We start from the raw sequence: 8355 nt of genomic DNA on the forward strand, positions 1-8355 counted from the left end.
TGCATGTGTAGGTGCACCATGTTGTGTAAGGCCTGAAAAGCACATCAGATCCCCCAGAACTGGAGTTACAGGCAGTTGTTAGCTGTCATGTGGGTGCTGGGAACTGAACCCAGGACCTCTGTAGAATCAGCCAGTGCTCTTAACTACTGAGCCATCTCTCCAGCCTCAGCTCTCCCCTTTTTACCTTGGTTGAATAGTAGACATGTTGGTCCTCCATTTGTCTTTGATCTGTTTTTTTAAGTAAGTTTCACATAGCTCAGGCTAATCTTGACCTGCTCTGTAGCTGAGGATGCCTTTGGACCTCTAATCCTCCTGCCTCCACCTTCTGAGCACTGGCATTACAGGCCTGTGCCAACATGCCCAGTTTGTGCAGTGCTGGGGATAAAACCTAGAGCCTCACACATGCTATGCAAACACTCTACCAACTGAGCTACATCCTTATTTGTTTTCCCGCGTTTATTTTCAGCATCATTCTTTAACTTTTTGGCTGCTTGTCCAGAAAAACTCTGCAGAGGTACAAAAGACATGAGATGAATTCAGGTCCAAGGATTCTGACTTAGTTGTGACATCATTTTATCAACCAGCCATTTAGGGCTTGTGGCTAAATTTTGTTTAAAAGAAAGGAAGAAAGATTTCCTGATTATAAAATATATATTCAAAAAATACTAAGATTGAGGGGTTGAGGAGATGGCTCAGTGGGTAAGAGTGCTTGTTGTGAAAGCAGGACCTGAGTTCAAATGTCAGCATCTGCCCATGTAAAAAGCCAGGCATGGCTGTGCATGCCTGTAGCCCAGCACTGAGCCGGGGAGACAGATAGATCCCAGGAGTTTGCTGGACAAGTTTGCAAGCCTAGGCAAAAAAAGTGAGCTTAAGGTTCAGTGGGAGACTGTGCCTCAAAGAATAACACAGAATTGGAGGAAGACATCCAATGTCCTCGTCTGGCCTCTGCAAACACCCACGTGTCCATCTCCTGCCTCTGCATTGTTACCCTGAACAGAGGGACAATTATTAATTTAAAAAATGTTTTCTGGGCTAGCAAGATGATTCAGTGGGTAAACGTGCTTGCTACCAAGCTGAACCCGAGAACTTGAGTTCAATTCCTGGGACCCCCTATGGTAGGAGAGAATCACCTCCTGAAAGTTGTCTTCTGACATAAATACATAAATACATACATAAATACACACATAAATAAATAAATGTGAAAAAGACCCCTATACCTACTTCCCATTGGTGATGCACATACACACATGCAGGCAAAACATACATATGAATAAAACAGATCTTTAAAGAGTGATAGAGAAAGGGAGAGATAAAGGAGTTCAGGGGACATACTTCCTGTATATTCATATACAATTATTTTAAAGTAAAAAATCTCATGTACACATATTTGAAAGATTTTTATTTGTGTGTGTGTGTCTGTATGTCTGTGCATACATGTGCACATATGTGTGGATGCCTTGGAGGCTAGAAGAGGATGTCAGATCTCCTGGAGGTGAAGTTACAGGCAGTTGTGAGCAGCCGGATGTGGATGCTGGGAAATGAACCCAGGCCCTCTGGAAGAACAGGAAATGCTTTTAACCACTGAGCCAGCTCTCCAGCCTCTCATGTGCATATTTTTAACAAAAATAGATTCATGCTGTCTCACAGCTAAGTCATAGAATGAAAGGCGGAATAATTTATGAGGGAGTACTGTTGTAGGAAATTTGGAAACTGAACATGTGCGTTTTGGGAAGGGTAAAGGTTTTGAAAAAGAGATAGCTTATTTTTGATTCCCTGGGATAACAATAGAGATGCATTGTAAATGAGATATTCAACTTCAGCATCTGTTGTAATATAGTAATTACAGTTACAAAATCCAAAGAGAAACAAGCCACATCAAATTTTAAAAATTAGCTTAATGTGCTGAGTTCATGCAAACGAGATTTACCTCCAGGTTAATAACACGGTCCATTCTGCAGACAGCCTATAGGAACTGTAAGTATGGCACTTTCTTGTTCCCCTCTCAGACATTGTCTATGCAGTTGCTTAGCAAGCTCCTTGGAAGTGTCTTTCATTTGGCTAGTGTGTGTGTGTGTGTGTGTGTGTGTGTGTGTGTGTAGGTGTATGAAGTCTTGAAGTTGATGTCAGATGTCTTAATCATTCCTGACTGTATTTATTGAGGCAGAGTCTCTCAAACCCAGAGCTCACTGACGGGCTAGTCTAGCTAGTCAGCTTGCCCCTGGGATCCCCTGTCTCTGCCTTCGGAGTGCTGGAATTCCAAGTGGCTGCCACACCTGCTTGGTTCCTTTGAGGCCCACAATCCTTTGCGGCCCACAATCCTTTGCGGCCCACAATCAAGGACCCGGGAATACACCGTCAACATTCACAAGCACATCCATGGAGTGGGCTTCAGAGAAACCCGGAAATTCGCCATGAAGGAGATGGGAACTCCAGATGTGTGCATTGACACCAGGCTCAACAAAGCTGTGTGGGCCAAAGGAATAAGGAGTGTTCCACATCGTATCCGTGTTTGTTTGAAAACAATGAGGATGAGGAGTCACCGAACAAGCAGTACACTTTGGTAACGTATGTCCCTGTTACCACATTCAAAAATCTGCAGACAATGTGGATGAGAACTAACTGCTGAGACTCAAATAAAGCTATAAAACTGCCAAAAAAAAAAAAAAAAAAGATTAATTTATGGGGCTGAAGAGATGACTCAGCGGTATTTGTTGTTCATCCAGAGGACCCAGGTTCCATCCTAGCACCCAAATGGTAGCTAACAACCATATGTAACTCCCGTTCCAGGGGATCTGACACCCTCTTCTGGCCTCTTCAAGCACTGCACACACTTATATACATGCAGGCAAAGCACTCATACACATAAAATGAAAGGTAATCAATAGAATTTTTGGGAGGGGTCTTTTTCAGACAGGGTCTCACGGTAGCCCCTGTTGACCTGGAATTCATTAAGTAGACCAGGCTGGCCTCAACCTTAGAGATCCTCCTGCCTCTACTTCCCGAGTGCTGGGATTGAAGGTGTGTGCCACCACGCCGGGTCTCAATAGAATATTTTTTAAAAAGATTTACTTATTTTTATTTCACGTGTATGTATGAGTGCCTGTCAGTGCGTAAGTATATTTTTGTGCTTGATGCCCTCAGAAGCCAAAGGAGGGTGTTAGATCTCCTGGAACTGGAGTTACAGACAATTGTAAGTTTCTGTGTGGGTGCTGGGAACTTATCTTGGGTCCTCTGCAAGAGTAGCCAGTGCTCTTAGCCACTGAACCATCTCTCCAGCCTCTTCTTTAGTCTTTTGATAGAGATGGGTGTAGAGATGTAGAGATAGAGATAGATGTAGTAGTACACACCTGTGATCCCAGCACTGGGAAGGCAAAGGTAGGGGGATGGCCAGTTTGAGGTCAGTCTTGTGCTACATAGAGGGATCCTGTTCTCAAAAAACAAAACATCTTAGCATGGGAGTAAATGTCTGTAGTTCCAGGACTTGGAAGGCAAAGACAGAAAAATCTGGAGTTCAAGGTCGTCCTTGGTTATATAGCAAGCAAGTTTCAGGACAGTGTGGACCACATGAGACCCTACTCAAAAGCCAAACAACCAATCCACAACACAGACAGACAGACAGCCCCAGCAGCATCATCGAGAGAACCTGTCTATGCCTTACACAGCCCAGCACTGTGGTGCCACCTTGGAGGTGCTCTATTTTATTCACATCTTTGGCTATGATATCATTAATTTCAAGTACTTCAAACCTGTTGTGGGATAGAAATTTATAATGTGAAGTTTGGGTGTTGCAATTCTAACAACTTTTCCTTTTCTTTTTTAATATATTTTTTGAGAATTTCATTCATGAGTATTGTGTTAGTAACATTTCCATGCCTCCCTGTCTCCTCCCAACTCCTCCTATGTCCCCTCACTCCCTCTCAATTTCTTGTCTCCTTCTTTGGTTATTACATTTCATATAATACATACACTTATAAACACACACATACATACACATATATACAGATAATGCATGAGTACATTTAGTGGTGCTTATGTGTACCTGTGTTTAGGGTTGGCCACTTAGGATTAGATAACCTATCAGAGAGCTGGTCCCTGGAGATAACTTATTCTCCCTCCCTCAGCATTTATTGATTGCTTGTAGTTCTTCGGCTTAATGTGGGACCCTGTGAAATTTCTCCCACCCACCTTGACATGGCAACTAGTTTTGCCATTGTTAGGATGCCACACTGTAGAGATTTCATGGGTGCTGCTTCCCTATCATGTCTAGAATGTATTATTTAGCAACAGGCATATTGTTCTCTGGCTCTTACAATCTTTCTGTGGGTGGGAGAAATTTCACAGGGTCCCACATCAAGCTGAAGAACTACAAGCAATCAATAGATGCTGAGGGAGGGAGAATAAGTTATCTCCAGGGACCAGCTCTCTGATAGGTTATCTAATCCTAAGTGGCCAACCCTAAACACAGGTACACATAAGCACCACTAAATGTACTCATGCATTATCTGTATATATGTGTATGTATGTGTGTGTTTATAAGTGTATGTATTATATGAAATGTAATAACCAAAGAAGGAGACAAGAAATTGAGAGGGAGTGAGGGGACATAGGAGGAGTTGGGAGGAGACAGGGAGGCATGGAAATGTTACTAACACAATACTCTGCTCCCTGAGCCTCGGGAGTAGAAGGTTACATTGTAGGTGTGTCAGTTGGGGCTGGACACCTACCTCATAGTCACTTATTTTGTATTTTGATCAGTTGTAGAACTTTGTAGTTGTCTCTCATCTTTGATGAGGAGTGAATGCTGCACCTGTCAGGCTGGTCCCAAGCATGAGCAGTGCCATCCAAGCCTAGTCCTAGAAGTGACATTTGTTCTTTTATTAATCCAATAATACCAGCACACTGGTGAATTATGAGCAAGAAACGCAGAAAGCTGCTTGGCTGCTAACACTTGGTTCTGTTACCTTTCTTCTCAACTCTCCAGTGGCTCCAACCCTTATGCAAATGTACAGGAATGGCCATGGCCAGCTTGTTCCTCTGCTATCTTCTCTAGCCTCTCTCCATTGCTCCCTTGCTGGACCCTCACTTTGTTAGACTTCCCTGGCATGCTGCTGTCTCAAGGCCTTTGCATTACTTTGTCCTGCAGACTCCACATGGCTTGGCCCTCATCTGGTTCAAGTACTTGTTTTACTAACCTCTAGTCACCAGACAAGGTGCTGGCAGGAGACTCTAACAGTCTTGAACAGAGGATGCAATTTTCTTTCTTAAAAAAATTATTATTTATGTATGTATGTATGTATTTATTTATTTATTTATGTATGTATTTATGTTTTCAGTGTATGAGTGTTTTGCCTACATATATGTAAATGCACCCATGTTGTACAATGCCTGCAGAGGCCAGAAGGTGGCGTTGGATCCCCTGGAACTAGAGTTACAGATTGTTGTGAGATGCCATGTGGGTGCTGGGAACTGAACCCAGATCCTCTGCAGGAGCAGTCAGTGCTCTTTACCACTGAGCCATCTCTCCAGCTCCCAAGGATACAATTTTCAATTAGGCATCAAATATTTTGTGGGTTTTGTTTTTGAGGCTTTGTAGCCTTGGTTGACCTAGAATTCCCTATGTAGACCAGTCTAGTCTCAGACTCATAGAGGTCCACCTTTCTTTGCCTCCTGAGTGCCGAGATTAAAGTCATGTGCCACTATGCCTGGCAAGTATTTTTTTAAACTAGCAATATTTTTCTTACTTTTTAATTTTTATTTTATGTGTACATTATGTGTGTGTATCATGTGTGTGCAGTGCCAGTAGAGGCCAGAAGAGGGCATTGGATTCCCTGGAACTAGAGTTACAGATGGTTGTGAGCTTCCATGTGGGTGCTGGTCATCTAATGTGGGTCTCTTGTAAGAGCATCCAGTGTTCTTGAGCACTGAGTCATCTCTCCAACCCCATGGTATCAAGTGTTAACTAGGTAAGTTGAACAAACTAAAAAGACCTTTAATGTATCACAGAAGGAGAGATTGGAGGGAGATTTCCAGCCCTTGGCCTAGCAACCTCAGGAAGGGTAGTGCAGCAGGCAGTCACTGGGCTAACTCTTCTAGTCTTAGAAAGACTACTCTCTGGAGCGGGTGCTGCATGGTGAGGCCAGGGGAAAGAAGAATAGGGTGGGGCTTCTGGAGACCCCAGGTGAACAGAAGCCACAGGAAGCACAGCAACAGTGTTCCCACTTCCTGAAGGGTACTGGGGCTTGCTGTCTCATATTCCCTACTGACTGAGGCCTGTAGAATCCAAGTACCTCAAAGTCCAAGGCATGGAGTCGGTTTGGAGGGGAGGGACAGTTCCTGAGCTATTATCTCATGTGACTGTCCCTCCCTCTGTCCACCCCTCACCCCATCTATCTTCACAGCACTTATCACCTGAACAATTGACATGATTTATGTTGAAGGCCCATCCTCCCACTGCTAGAATGCCAGCCCCACAGGCAGGGGGGCTCTGTGCTGTCAGCAGCACTATCTATCGCAGAATCAGGTACCTAGGAGCCCCTGAGTGATGCTGTTGACTAAGGGTCAGTGAAAGCAGCTATGGGCAGAGAGCTCCAGCCACAGAATAGAGAGTGCCGGGGTGGTGAATGGGGACTGTGGGGGGTGGGAGGATGGCAGGGCAGGACCTTGCTCAACTGGGATTCATGTATTTGTTTCCACAGAGGACAGAGTCCAATAAAAATAGTCAAAAGAGTCCTGCTGTCATCTCCCCGGTTCCCCTCTCTGGATGTGGCCCAGGATCCCCAGTGGGTGCCAGAAATGGAACCAGTATGGAACCCTAGATGTTCTGTGTCCTGTAGAGACAAAGCCATGACAAAGTTTTACTTTTAAGCCAGGCACAGTAAAAGTTTAACAATACAGATAAAATAGGACAATTGTAGCAATGTACTACACTAAAAGTTATTTAAGGTTTATGGATTGTTATTTCTGAAGATTTCCATTTAATAGTTCAGAGCACAGTTGGCCTAGGTAACAGAAACCACAGAAGATGATGCTTTGGATAAAGGAAACTAACTAGATAATGAATTTTTTTTCATTTTGGCCTTTCACATTTTAGCTCAGGGGGTTTCCTCTCTGCATTGGTTTCTATTTCTGTCTGGTCAAGGTGTGTCCTTGGGATGAGTCCTGTCTGTGACTCCCTGTCCCCATGTGATGTGGATTGCTTGCCCCCATGTTATGTTTGCAGGTTTAGAACATGTATTTGTTTTGAGAGAACGCTCCAAAATTATTGTCACCCACAAGACCTGAGCTTGACAAACTAGTCTGGAAGTTTCTTCCTGTTCAAGACATTTTAAAACCGGATAAGTGTGTCCTTGGGATGAGTCCTGTCTGTGACTCCCTGTCCCCATGTGATGTGGATTGCTTGCCCCCATGTTATGTTTGCAGGTTTAGAACATGTATTTGTTTTGAGAGAACGCTCCAAAATTATTGTCACCCACAAGACCTGAGCTTGACAAACTAGTCTGGAAGTTTCTTCCTGTTCAAGACATTTTAAAACCGGATAAACTCAATCAGTTTGGAGAATAAAAATGAATTGATTTATCTGGGCCAATTGTAGGGTCTTAAACACCCAAAAGGAAAGTATAACCAAAGATGAATGGGGTCAATATAATTTTTAAGAGTACATATGTATAGCTAAAGGTTACATAACAAGAAACAATGCCAGACAGGAGATACCTTCCTTTCAGTTATTGGCCAGGTTGGCCCAAAAGACTCCCAGACAGTAACCCAGCATAGAACTGGGAAAATGAACAGCAGACCCCAATCTTATCTAAAGGAATATTGGCAACTGATTGCTAATAGATGAGGAACAGGTGATCTTCGTAAAACAAGGATCTCTAGATAGGTTGACTAGATTCAGCAGATGGACAAGCACTGGGGAATGGCTGGGGGTGTTGACAACACAGTGGACAGTAACAGGGATGACAGAGTATAAGGGCTCCAGTGTGTGGGAGGGGGGAGGCTATGGGAGGGTGCCATTTGGGACATGGGTATATAGATGAATAAGATTGTGTGGGATGTTCTGTATGATATACACACAAAAAAATCAATAAATTTAATAAAGATGTATTTGAAGAGGAAGCATAAAAATGTACTTCATGTTAAATAGTAGAGGTGATAAACATTACCATGGAAATCTACCTGATAACTTTATATCCACACTCAGGTACTAAGGATCTGAGTGCAACCGACTGTGACTAGTAATAATCAGATACATAGAGATTAAAGACACATGTGCAAACATCTAAGCGTTAGTAGCATTAAAAATGTAGGAAATAGGCCAGGCGTGGTGGCGCATGCCTTTAATCCCAGCACTTGGGA

Source organism: Nannospalax galili, unplaced genomic scaffold (genome assembly GCF_000622305.1).
Source record: "Nannospalax galili isolate Female #2095 unplaced genomic scaffold, S.galili_v1.0 scaffold100, whole genome shotgun sequence".
Lineage (NCBI taxonomy): Eukaryota > Metazoa > Chordata > Mammalia > Rodentia > Spalacidae > Nannospalax > Nannospalax galili.